At 31.6% G+C, this 14,634-nt stretch overlaps 1 protein-coding gene across 1 annotated transcript in view; it reads right to left on the bottom strand.

Moving 5' to 3' along the window:
* Positions 1-14,634, bottom strand: part of SPOCK3 (SPARC (osteonectin), cwcv and kazal like domains proteoglycan 3) — a 740,694-nt gene that overhangs the window by 272,214 nt on the left and 453,846 nt on the right. The gene's annotated exons all lie outside the window — the stretch shown is intronic.

The following is a 14,634-nucleotide window of genomic DNA, read 5'->3' as shown; positions in this document are numbered from 1 at the left end:
CCAAACATTGACATCTAGGATGACAATGAACCTAAATGGATAGAATTTTGTGCATTTAATTCAAATGGCTACTGAACATACTATCGTCAACAAGAATCTTAGAATAAATTGACTAGTCCTCAAAGTCAATAAAAGGGTGAGAAAATGCAGCTTTGAGATAAAATCTCAAAAATGACAAAATGATAGCTGTTTTCATCCAAGGGAAAGCTATTATATATCAAATAAATACAAATCTTTGCTCTTATCATTTATATCAAAGATATCAAAATTGCTCTGTTTATAAAGCCCTTTACTATCTTCTAGAAGTGAGATCAAAGAAGATGTGGAATGATAAAGCAGGAAATCAAAAGATAATTGTAATAACCACAGGTTTGACCTTAAATATATCATGGAAACAATGAAAACGACAGACTTAGACAGACTTCAAGAGCTAGTAGAGTTGAGAAGGGTCTGGAGTCACAGACATGAATAAAGAATCAGACATTACTGAATGACTAAACTACAATAAATATTAAAAACAGCTAACATGTCAAGGAGAATATCTAGTATTGAGGATCAGCAGAAAAAGGGGAAGTTCAATGAAGATTCCCTTATATGAAACAGCAATCAAAACCTGGAGAATTTGAGGCCCTGAAGCAAGAAGAATCTTACAAAGTAGATTTCGAACTGACTTCAATAAGACTACCAAGAAAGTTCTATTTCCCCACAAATATTCATTTATCAAATATCCTTCCATTACCTATCCCCATCTACATTAGCTTAAATATGTATACATGAAGTCTTTTAGTTCATGTGTATTTAAAATATCTTATAAACTTGTATTCTGTAATAAATTGCATGTTTAGATTAAGGAGCTCTTTCACTTGGAGTTAGGCATCTGATTAGTTAAGGAAAAAACAAATAAACAATTCTGTGGTAACACACTCAAGTGATTTAACTTTATCCACTCTATGTCAATGAGGTGCCTATTATGAGTAGAAAACTGCAAACATTGTTAATAGAAATCGAGGTTCTAGCAAGTGAGGATTTCATCCCTTCAATTGTCTTGCAATTTTTTTCACAATGAAGGAATTATTTTGATAATCCTAAGGTCATTGGTGATTCTCAGGTCAAATGATTCCAACAAACTATAGTCTCAAACAACAGAGAATGGAGATTAAGCAGAGGCAAAGGATTGAAGGACAGGAACCTAAGAAAACTAGTTGCTTTCAAGTTTTAAGAAAAAAAATATCCAACCTCAAAATACTGATAAAAGGAAAGTTGGTGTTTTCCCTATCAGTATTTCTGTTATTCTTTACTATAATATTGGCACCATTAGCATATTTAGAATAAATACATTATATCCCAAAACTGAGATTATTACTTGGGGCAGACTGGAGAGTAAAGATAATACAATTTTTTTAGGAGATTAGTTGGGGTTGAAAAGTGGGGAAGAAACTATTTATGTTGATGAATTTATTAATTCTGGAGGTAGTTTTTAATGCAAATATTAAAATATTCTTCTTGTGAGGTTTCGGTGCCCTCAGAAAGACTGAGCATAATAGTTATCTTTTAATTAAGTCAAGGAGCCTGCTAACTTCTACATGCTGTACTAAGAACTGGAATACAAAGAAAGGGAAGGAGAAAATAAAATCACAGTACCACACTGTCACTACTTGGTGTTGGTAACTGCCAAAGGGATGACAAAAAATGATAAATATATACCTTTAAATTATAATAACTTTTGAAAAGATGAAATGCCAAATTCATCATTCAAATGATTTTTTAATAACAGGTGGGATAGGTAGAATCCCCACAAATTAAGTTTAACCAAAAGATAAAGTCATATTGGGAAGATCTGGAAAGTTGTTTAAATTTTCATTGTCATCCACAGAAATATTTAATTATAATTCTTTGCTATCTAATTTCTAATAATTAATGCAAATTTTCCCCCCTTTAAATCATTCTTGCAATAAAGGACATATCTGGTTTTCAAAAGATATGAATCAAATTACATATATAAAATTTATAAAAGTCAGTATAAATGTATGAAGTGTTCCATAGCAAACAAAGGTGCTAATTCTCAAAGAAATAGGTTTTTATAGCTGAAAGGGACTTCTTTAGATAATCCAAACCTCTAATTAGACAGGTGAATGAAATTAGATCTAGAGAGTTGATAAGGGATTTAGCCTTACAGGAGATCTATGTTCCATAACAGTGCTGCACCCACAGCTGAACTTTCTAGGCAGCTCTGAGAAAGACAGACAAATAATTTAATACTCTTAATTGGCTATGTTCAAAAGCAAATGAGGGTTCTGAAATGTATTAGACTATGGTAAATGGACTAAATAGGAAACTAGAGCTCTTCAATATGGAAGAAATAGTGCAAAAGAGATTGGAGAGGTTGTCAGAGTAATTTGATACTGTGCCAAATACAGAGGAATAGACTGAAGAATTCTTAGAGTACTGAACAAAAAAAGACCTCATTTGCAATAATAACCCCCTTTTCAGAAAATGCATATAATTTTCCATTCTTTCCTTAATTTTATCATTTTTATTTTTCCATTTTTATGTGGCAGAAGTCATTAAAAGTTCTATTACTCTCCCCCCCCACATATATATATATATATATATGTATTCCTTTCCTTAGTAAAATCTTTCTTTATAATTTAATAATAAATAACTAAATAATGATATAGTACCTAATTTAGCCTTTCTTTTTTAACAGAACATATAGTAGAAAAATATGCTTATGCTGTAATGCATTGGAGAAGGAAATGGCAAACCACTGCAGGATCTGCTCAGAAAAACCATGTGCAGTATTGATTTCCTATGAAGAGCTGGACATGACTGAACAACTGAATCACAATAGATCCTAAAAAAATACAGTATTTTTGCTATTATTCAATAAAGTGGTCACAAAAGTTTTCAGGATACATCAAATTCTATCTGTAAGGATAGAAAGTAAAGCAAATAAGTAACTATAATCAGTTCACCTGCTGATCATCATTGGCATGCATAGGCACATGTGCTTACAAATATGTGCATGCATACATATAATTAAAAACCTATATTTATATACACATATTCATGTGCATATGATCATTTTCAATATCAAAAAGTGATATATGTATATATAATATCTTTCTGTCTCTGGCTCTATAGATATTTATAAACATAAATATAAATATGTATAATAAAAATAAATTGTTAGAACTTACTATTTTTTTAATTACTACTTTTTAATTTTCATTTTACAGAAAATGAAAGAGATTCTAAGAGATTAAAGCTATAATTATTCAGTAGTGGAAAGGAAGCTGAAATGAAGTTTACCTGACTCCAACTTCAATACTCTATCTTAGACCACAGGGCTTCATTCTAACAGCTGATAACTATATTAACAAGATTTATTTAGGCATCATATTAAATAGTTTTTCAAAATGCATTTGTGAATAACTATTTTTCTTTAATTCATTGTTGGCAAGAACATGAGATATACTAATTTAAAGAGAGAACAAAAATATGTCATTAGTTTTGGGGAAAATTATTTCTAATCTGCTTCAAAATTTAATAAAGAGAATGTGGATCCATCCAATGAAGGCATTTCCATGTATATGTCCTAATATCATATAGGATACTATGATTTTGTCTGTCACATATTGACATCAAACATTGATGCCAAAGAAAGGATCAAAAGGAGATGTTTCCCCCTAAGTTTTCATCAGTGTCTTTGGAGAAGTCAGTAGAAAAATCAAATGGAATATACAATATCACATATAGTGAGGTTCAGCTAATATTTATTAGCACACTAATAGGTCTCCTCAATGGCTCAAAAGTTCCACATACAAAATAAAATCAAAATGAATGAAGAATATTTTGTGACCAGATTATTTTGTGTAGTTCAATGATCAACAGGGGAATTATTTCATGAATATCTATATTTAGAAGATGATATTTGTAGGTAAAAATTAATTGAACCCAGAAATAAGAGAAGAGTAAACATTAAATTGAATTTGGAAAAATGAGTAATATTTCAATATACTCTAAATATACACTATTATATTTCAATATTAACTAAACCCCAGCACTGAACAAATGTAAATAAAGTGTCACTGAATTACAGATTGAAAATTATTTGTGTTGTAGTAGTAGAGTGTCATCCAAGTCAGGTAAAACTTAAAAAAGGAAGAGGTCTGACCACTCAGCAAGAACTGAGTTTTTGCTACCCACAAAACAATCAAATGACTCAGAAGAAAGTGTTCAACACATATGGTGCATCATTTGAAGAAGATGCATATAAAGACAAGGACAATAATCAGATGGAAAGGGGATCTGCTATAATACTATGAACTAGGAGGGCACAAAGAACGTCCATGGCAGTGGAGTAATGAATATCTCTGGAGGTCACAATAACTGTCTCCAAGTATTAGAAAGATTATCATGAGAATGATGGAGCTGACATGGTTGACTTATCTTTACATTTAATAAATGGAAGTGATGGGGGGTGGGTACAGGGGAAGGCAAATTTAGCCTTGACATAAGGAAAAAAATACCTGAAGATTAAAGCCACTTAAAAGTGAAGAAGATTTTTTGGGGGGTGGGGCTGAATGCTTTTTTAGTCCCCTACACCTAACACAGTGTGTTCCTGACTTGGGGCCTTATCAAATGGTGATTGGTTGACTAGTTAATAATTAAATTCCTCTCATTAAAAGTCTATATACAAAGTTTAAATGTATTTTAATATGTATTATTTTGTTAATTGAAATAGATATTTATTTCTTCCAACTCTAATATTCTATTAATCTGTTGCATTATCAAACAGTATCTATCTATCCACTTACTTACCATATTAGATGCTTTACCATTCCTTCTCATTGCTTGGCTTTTTTAATCCTGTTCAGAATAAATGGTTAATAAGCATCCTTTCATTTCCAAAATTCTGATTCAGTTGCCTGATTTACATAGTAACTACCGTATTATATAATATCCAATTCTTTTTTGTGGTCTCAGTGCTTTATAAATATGCAATAATAGATTGAAACATAGTTCACCTGATGCTGAGTGAGATGAGCAGAACCAGAAAAATACCGTACACCCTAACAGCAATATGGGGGCAATGATCAACCTTGATGGACTTGCTCATTCCATCAGTGCATCAATCAGGAACAATTTGGGGCTCTGTGCAATGGAGAATACCATCTGTATCCAAAGAAGGAACTGTGAAGTTTGAACAAAGACCAAGGACTATTACCTTAAATTTAGGAGGAGAAAACTGATATCTTATTGTCTGATCCTGCTATCTCTTATACTTTTTTGTTTCTACCTTAAGGAAATGATTTTTCCCTCATCACACTTAATTTGGATCAATGTATACCATGCAAACAATGTAAAGACTGACAAATTGCCTTCTGTGGGGGGGGGCGTGGAGTGAGGGAAGTAAGATTAGGGGGGAAAATTGTAAAAGTCAAAATAAATAAAATCTTTAATAAATAAATAAAAATAAAAAGGGTGATAAAAACAAGTTAGTAAGGGTCCTAGTCCATATGCAAATTAAGAGGGGTTGAGCCTTCCTGACTCTAGGTTCAATACTCTATTCTCTGTGCTACCTACATTCTATTGCTTAATTCTTCCTATGAAGGTTCTTCCTTATAAGGTTAACATCGCAAAAAAAATATAAAGAACAGTCTGATTCAGATATTATGGATGATTAAACCCAGTCCCTTTACTTTGAAAATGAGTACAACAAGGTCTGGGAAAGTGAAAGCAAGGGTAGTAAGAATCTTATTAACATATCTAGAATCAGGTCTTATGATTCAAAGTTCAAGGTAATATCTACATCATATACCTATCACAACAAAAAAACATATGCCACTAAATATGTCTTTCAAATGCTGAAGTAATGTTTATAAAATTTGAAAATAAGAGTCATTTAAAACTTTAAATATGAATCATTTTTATACTTCATACAAAGGCCATACTAGACTAGGAAATCACCAAATGAATTCATTTATTAACATCTTTGCTTCCATGGATTTATATCATTTTCCTAAACTTTTGGAATTCAAATACAATAGCAAAACAAAATGTAAAGGGCAGCTGTTGAATACTGGCCTATATATCTATAATCTATATGCCTCTCTTCCTCCTTCTCCTCTAGCAGCTTAATACCATAAGACACTTTTGTAGTGTTTACAATAATCAGGCTCAGTACTGAACAGGGTATGGCATGGCATGGCATGGCATGGCATGGCATGACATGACTAAATCTGATAGAGAAGTGGCCAGATCATTCCCAAAGTTGGGGACCCTGGGGAAATTATGTTAGTGTTGCCCTATTTAGTTCTATATCACTGATGCTATTTATTGACTTGTACTCCAAGAATGCATTGTACAATTTGCACTAGTCAATGACAAATCTGTTCCTGGTAGGAGACCATCACTAGATTGCAGAACAATCCCTAGCTCTTACTGAAGCTTGACGATACAATCACAATAAACTTTGCCTGAAGGAAGGGAACAAGGATTTCCATCTTCACATCAATTTCAGGAGTGATTGCCTCTCAAATAACTTTGAACAAACCTTTATTTTGATATTCTGGGATTTTTATAATATATATATATATATTCCTTTAAAACAGAAGAAAATTAATAACAATTTCTAAAGAAATATATTGTGCATATTTTAATGTGATTTTTACAATATGGTGAAAGAAGTGGAAAAAAGAAGTTACATTGTATAGATTTCCAAGTCATCCCAACACACAAATATAGTTGAATAGATAAGAATAAGTAATAAAATTCATTCTGTTAAAAATCTTATGCAAATTTAAGCTATTAAAGCCTAAATCTACAAGAAGATTTTTGGAATACTTTCTATTGCCAAGGCAAAACTGTATAGAAGTTACATAAACGATACAAACAGAGAGATGTAACACTAAAGAAAAAAAAAGTGGGTCAGTCACATAGGGAGAGCAAAGCATAGGGATTTACCTTTTGCTTGCTCTTCTGTTGTCCATGTAATTATTCTGATAGTTATTTACAAAGCAAAACTATGAGCCAGGTGTTTGTATTTTTGTAGTGATTATTTCCAGTTTTCAAGTGAGAAAACTGAGGTAAAAATATGTGAAATGTTTTGAACAAAATTACCTAATAAGGGTCTGAGGACACATTTAATTTAGGACTTCCTGAATCCAAATCAATTTTTCTATTAATTTTATAATTGAGCTTTAAAAATATTTAAAAGGAAGACTCCCTGAACATGAAGTAGATTCTCTTAAAGGATTTTCAGGAGGACATATTAAGTTTCACAAAGCCAAGAAAGCATAAGTCATTATCTGTAAAGTCAAAAGTAATACACATATGGATGAGAACTTTCATTATCTCAGAGAGCGATACTGGAATCAGAATATGATGTCAGATCACACATTATTCAGCAAACAAACACAGTAGTTCCAATAAAAGCTCTTCACTGACAAAAATGGGATGCCTGATATTACTGAAACAACATTTTTATAATAAAATTTTATTCATACATATCTAGCAATACCACTCCTAGATCTGTATCCCAAAAAGGTCATGGAAAATGGTAAAAAAAAACCCCACATGTACAAAAATATTCATAGCAGCTCTTTTCACGGCAGCAGATAATTGGAAATTGAGAGGTTGCTCAATGATATGGGAATGGCTGAGCAAATTGTGGTATAAGATTGTGATCAAACATTATTGTTCCATAAGGAGACATGAGAGGAAAGGACTTCAGAAAAGCCTGGAAAGACGAACATGAACTGAGTGAAAAGAGTAGAATGTGAAGCACATTCTATACCCTAACAACCTCGGGTAATAATCAACTATGATAGATTTGTTCATTTCAGGAGTACAATAATCAAAGACAATTTTAAAAGTCTTGTGATGGAAAATACTACCCAAATCCAGAGAGGAAACGGTGGAGTTTAAATGCAGAACAAAATTTAATATCTTTAATTAATAAAAGTTGTTCTATGTATTGTCATTTTTTCACTTTAATGTTCTTTTCTTCCATTAAATTTGATTGTTTCACAATATGATTAATAAAATTTAGCATAAGTAACATGTAGAGCCTATATTAGATTGCTTTCTATCAGGGATGGGGGGAAGGAAGGGAATGAGAGAGAAAATTATAAAGTTGAAATGATGATTTGTGAAATTTACTGTGTGTTTTTACAAAACCAGAGAGAGAGAGAGAGAGAGAGAGAGAGAGAGAGAGAGAGAGAGAGAGAGAGAGAGAGAGAGAGATCAAGAAATTATCTTTCTGTCAAATATTTGGAAAGGGGAAAAATTTATGACCAGATTTTTCAACTACCCTTCCTTTCCCTTTCCCCTCCCCATGGAAGCAAACAACCTGATATATGTTATACATGTATATTTTTGTTTAACATATTTCCATATTAGTTCTTGTGAAAGAAGAATTAGAGCAAAGGGAGAAAAATGAGAAAGAAAAAAAAACATCAAAGAGTTTTAAAAAGTGAGCACAGCATGCTTGCTGCTTTACTCTGTATTCAGAATCAATTATCTTGTTTTGTTTTATTTTGTTTCTCCCCTCTGGATGGTGATAGCATTCACTTCAACATGTCTCTCAGGATTGTTGTTGATCATGAACTGTGACCATTACAGTTGATCATCTCAAAACAAACCTACTGATGTGTGCATTTCTGTTCATTTCATTCAATATCAGGTAATATAATTTTCCATACATTTCTGAAGTCAGGTTGTTTATGATTTCTTACAGATTAATAGCACTGCATAACATTTGAATACCAAAATGACTTTTTCAGTCATTCTACAGTTGATGGTCATTATAAGGAGTATTTCACAAAATTTCATATATGCCTCTAAGTCTTTACAATGTCTTTCTCCTTTATTATTCATTTTAATGAGATTTATTTTTCATATGCTTTGTCTGAGATAAGGATTGCTACTCCCTTATTTTTAACTTTAGCTGAAGTACCATATATTTTGTTCCAACCTTATATCTCTCCCTATGTGTTATCTCTCTGCTTCATATGTGTTTCTTGTAAACAACTTACTGTAGGATTCTGATTTGTAATACACTCTGCTACCTACTTCCATTTTATGGGAGAATTTCATCCCATTCTGATTCATAGTTAAGATTATAAATTTTGTAGTTCCCTTCATCCTGTTTTTCCCCATATTTGCACTTTTCTCTCTGCTTTCCCCTTATATCTCCCTCAACATTGTTCTGCTTCTATCTGCTACCTGTTTCAATTCGCCCTCCAATCTCTCTACTGTCTTTCCTTTTCTTCTCACTTTCCATTTTTGCTTCATTTTTTTTTATTTTTACTTTAATTTTATCTTTACTTTCCCTTTCCCTTTTATAAGCCTACCTTCCCAATTCTTTCCCTTCCTTACCTCTCTTGCCCTATAGGGAATGATAAATTTCTCACTCCCAGTTGGGAATGTATTTTATTCCCTTTTGAGCCAAATTATTAAAACAAGATTTACTGAGTGCTCCCACCCTCCATTTCTTTCCATTTACTATAATAGTTTCTTTATGCTTAATCATGTGGTGTTAGTTATCCTCTAATGCCTTCTTCTCCTAGTATAACCTTCTTTTTTTGTGTCTTAATTATTCTATCTCTGTCTTGTTCCCACATCTTTTGTTAAAGTATAGACTATTTATATATACTAATAGAAGTACAATTCTCAAGAGTTCATTGATAAATTTCATCACATCATAAACACTTTATTGCGATTCTCATGTAGGGATATATACAATTTAATGTTTTAGATGAACATTTTCCCCTTTACTGTTTACTATTTTTACGCATTTCTTAAGTTTTGTTTCAGATGATTGAATTTTATGTTCGATTCTGATCTTTTTTATCCCATGAAATGTTATGCTAAATTTTGAAAGGTAATTGATTCTTGGTTGTAATGCTGTGCCCTCCAGGGTATGATATTCCTTCAACTTTCCTTTAATGTTGAAGATGATAAGTTCTGTGTAATCCTGACTGTGGATTTTGGTATTTGAATCTCTACATTTGGATTGGTTCCAGGACTTATTTCTTTATCAGAAATCACTGAAATTTGGCTATAGTAAAAAAGACACTGGAGTTTGTGTTTAGCAGTCTCTTTCTGGATATGATCAATGGATTCTTCAAGAACTATTTGATTTTCTTGTTCTAGAATATTAGGGCACCTTTCCATGATAATTTCCTAAAAGATATTTTCCAAGCACTTTTTGGTTGAGGCCATCAAATATACTAATAGATAAAGTACCTCTCCTGGATCTATTTTCCTTGTAGGTTATTTTTCCTAACTTTTATTTTAAATTTTCCTCAGTTTTTCAACCTTTTGATTTTCTTTGATGTAGTCTTAATTTCTTTATAGTTATTAGTTTCCATTTGTTCATTTCTTATTTTTAGGGTTGTTTTTCCTTCAGTTACCTTTTGTGTTTCCTTTCCCAATTGGTTAATTTTACTTTTTGGTAAGTTATATTATTTTTCCACTTGGCCAGTTATACTTTTTAATTTTTTTCCAAAGTATAGCTATTCTTATTTTTTTAATTTTACAATTTCTCCCCCAATCTCACTTCCCTCCTACCACCCCATGCAGAAGGCAGTTTGATCGACCCAAAGAGAAACCCCATATAAAATAACTTGAGACAATATAAAATACTTGAGACAATATAAAATACTTGAGACAATATAAAATACTTGAGAGTCTTTAAATTGTTTCCATACTATAAATTGATCAAAATTGAATGTGTTGATAGAAAAATCATATCCATAAGGAAAAATAAAATATAAAAGATAGCAAACTTAAATAAAACATAAGATAACTTGTTTTTTTAAAAAAAATTAAATGTGATAATATTTGGTCTTTGTTTAACTCCACAATTGTTTCTCTGGATACAGATGGTATTCTTCACTGGAAATTCCCTAAAATTGTCCCTGATTATTGCACAGATGAACTAAGCAGGTCCATTAAAGGTGATCATAAACCCCACATTGCTGTTATGGTCTACAACATTTTTCTGGTTCTGCTCATCTTGCTCACAAGCAGCTCATGCAAATCTTTCAAGATTCCCCAGAATTCCCACCCCTCCTGGTTTCTAATGGAACAATAGTGTTCCATGATACAAATGTAACATAATTTGTTCAGGCATACCCCAGTTGATGGAAATTCACTCAATTTCCAATTATTTGCCAACACAAACAGAACTATTCTGAATATTCTTGCGCAAGTGATGTTTTTACCCTTTTTCATGAGAACTTCAGGATAGAGACTCAGTAGTGGTATTGCTGAATCAAAGGGTATGAACATTTTTATTGCCCTTTGGGCATAATTCCAAATTACTCTCCAGAAAAGCTGATTCACAGTATTAGAGTCCCAGATTTCCCACATTACTTCCAATATTGATCATTGTCCTTTTTGGTCATATTGGTCAATCTGAGAGGTATGAGGTGGTACCTAGATGCTTTAATTCGCATTTCTTTAATCAAGAATGATTTAGAGTAATTTTTCATATGACTATGGATCACTTTGATTTCCTTGTCTGTAAATTGCCTCTGCATATCCTTTGACCATTTGTCAATTGGGGAATGGATTGCTTTTTTATTAGTTCTCTTTTTAATTCTCTTTTTACTTCAGTTCTCTATATATTTTAGAAATTACTCCTTTGTCAGAAATACTAGTTGAAGAACTGTTTCCCAATTTACTACATTTACTACATTTTGATCTTGGTTACAGTGGTTTTATTTGTGCAAAAGTTTTTTTTTTAATTTAATGTAATCAAAATTATCTAGTTTGTTTTTAATGATGTTCTCCATCTCTTCCTTGAACATAAACTGCTTCCCTTTCCATAGATTTGACAGGCAAACTACTCCATGATCTCCCAATTTGCTTATAATTTTGTCTTTTATGGCTAAATCCTGTACTGATTTTGTTCTTATCTTGGTATAGGGTGTGAGATATTGGTCTAATTCAAGTTTCTGCTATACTAGTTTACAATTTTTCCCAAAAGTTTTTATCAAAGAAAGAATTTTTATTCCAGAAGCTAGACTCTTTGGGTTGATCAAACTGCAGATTATTATAATCAATTCTTGGTATCTCTTTTGCATCTAGGCTATTCTGCTGATCCACCAATCTATTTCTTAGTCTATACCAGACAGTTTTGATGATTGATGCTTTAAACTACAATTTTAGATTTGGTAATGCTAAACTACTTTTTTTTGCACATTTTGTTTTCATTAAATTCCTGGATTTTCTTGTATTTTGTTCCACCATATGAATTTAGTTACTATTTTTTTCTAGCTCATTAATTAATTTTTTGGAAGTTTAATTGGTAAGGCACTAAATAAATAGTTTTATTTAGGTAGGATTGTCATTTTATTATATTAGCTTGACCTATCCATGAGCATTTGATATTTGCCCAGTTATTTAATCTGATTTTATTTGTGGGAGAAGTGTTTTATAATTATTTTCAAAGAGTTTCTGAGTCTGCTTTGGTGGGCAGACTCTCAAGAATTTTATATTGTCTGAAGTTAATTTATATGGGGTTTCTCTTTCTGGGTCTTTCTGCTATATCTAGCTAGTAATATGTAGAACTGTTGAGGATTTCTGAGGGTATTTTTTTATCCTGTGAGTTTCCCTAAAGTAGTTGATTGTTTCTAATAATTTTAGATGATTTTTTAAGGATTTTCTAGGTATACTATCATGTCATCTGCAGAGTGAGCGTTTTGTTTCTTCCCTCCCAATTCTAATTCTTTCAATTTTGTTTTCTTCTCTTATTAGTGAAACTAAAATATCTAACACAATATTGTATAGCAGTAGTTATAGGGTGCATTCTTGTCTAACCCCAATCCTTTTGGGAATGCCTGTAGCTTATCCTCATTGCATATAATGCTTTTTGATGTTTTCAGATAGATAATCATTCTAAGGAATAATCCATTATTCCTTTCTTTTCTAGTGTTTTAGTAGAAATGAGTGCTGTATTTTGTCAAAGGCTTTTTTTAGCATTTATTGAGATAATCATATTATTCCTTTAAGTTTGTTATTGATATAATCAATTATACTTTCATAATATTGAGACAATCTTGTATTCCTGGGATAAATCCTACTTTGTTGTAGTATATTATCCCAGTGATAATTAGCTGTCATCACTTTGATAAGATTTTATTTAAGATTTTTGCATCTATATTCATTAGAGAGATAGGTCTATAGTTTTCTTTCTCTGTTTTGACTCTTCCTGGTTTAGGTCTTGGTACCATAATGGCGTCATAGAAAGAGTTAGGCAGAGGTCTGTCTTCACCTATTTTTCCAAAAAGTTTATGTAGAATTGGAATCCATTGTTCCTTAAATGTTTGATAGAATTCATTTGTGAATCCATCTGGCCCTGGAGATTTTTTCTTAGGGAGTTCAAGAATGGCTTGTTGAATTACTTTTTCTGAAATAATTTCATTTGGACATTTAATTTCCTCTTCATTTAACCTGGGCAACTTATATTTTTATAAATATTCATCCATTTCATTTAGATTATCAAATTTATTGGCATACAGTTAGGCAAAATGATTCTGAATTATCACTTTAATTTCTTCATCATTGGTGGTGAGTTCACCTTTTTTAAATATAATACTAGCAATTTTGTTTTTTAATCTCATTAACCAGAGTTTTATCACTTTTATTGGTTTTTTCCCATAAATCCAACTCTTGGTTTTATTTATAAGTTCAATAATTTTCTTGCTTTAGATTTTATTAATATCTTTAATTTTTAAAATTTCTAGTTTGGTATTTGATTGGGGGGTTTTCATTTGTTTTTCTCCAGTATTTTAGTTGCATGTTTACTTTATTGATGTCCTCTTTCTCTAATTTATTCATGTAAGCATTTAAAGATATAATTTATTCATTGACAACTGCCTTGGCTGTATCCCTTAAGTTTTAGTATGTAGTCTCATTATTGTCATTATGTAGGCTGAAGTCATTAATTCTTTCCAAAATTTATTTTTTGATACACTCATTCTTTTAAATTAGGTTATTTAGTTTCGAATTAATTTAGGTCTATCTCTCCATGGCCCATTATTGCATGTGATTTTTATTGCATTATGATATGAGAAGGAAGAATTCACTATTGCTGTCTTTCTGTATTTGATTATAAGGTTTTTATACCCTAGTACAAGGTCAATTTTTGTGTAAGTTCCATGTACTGCAGAAGTATATTTCCTTCTATCCCCACTCAAGTTTCTCCTTCTAATTTGTTTCAAGGTAATTAGCAATAAGCTGTGTGTACAGGGAAGTAGCTAGTAAATGTCTAATGTGTGAAATTGAATTTGAGCTCAGGTCCTCCTGACTCTACCTATAACTGTTAAATGAAAATTTGCATTCAAATGAATACTACTGGTAAAGCAGAACCATATTTAGAACTTTTAATAATAGTTACCAATTATTTGTTACTGAACAAAGATGCAACAAGAAGAGGCATAACACATTTTAGAGTTGTACAGAAATATAAACAAAGAACAGCACAGACATCTCCTTCAGAATGATCACTTACAGAGGCTATGAATTGATTTGTCCAAGGTTATCTAGCAGCAGAGCACATATTTGAAACATATGACTTTAAAGAAGCCTTCTACATCTAAATCTTATGATCTAAGTTCT

The sequence above is a fragment of the Macrotis lagotis genome, chromosome 3 (genome assembly GCF_037893015.1).
Source record: "Macrotis lagotis isolate mMagLag1 chromosome 3, bilby.v1.9.chrom.fasta, whole genome shotgun sequence".
Lineage (NCBI taxonomy): Eukaryota > Metazoa > Chordata > Mammalia > Peramelemorphia > Peramelidae > Macrotis > Macrotis lagotis.
This window is presented reverse-complemented; position numbering and strand designations above follow the sequence as displayed.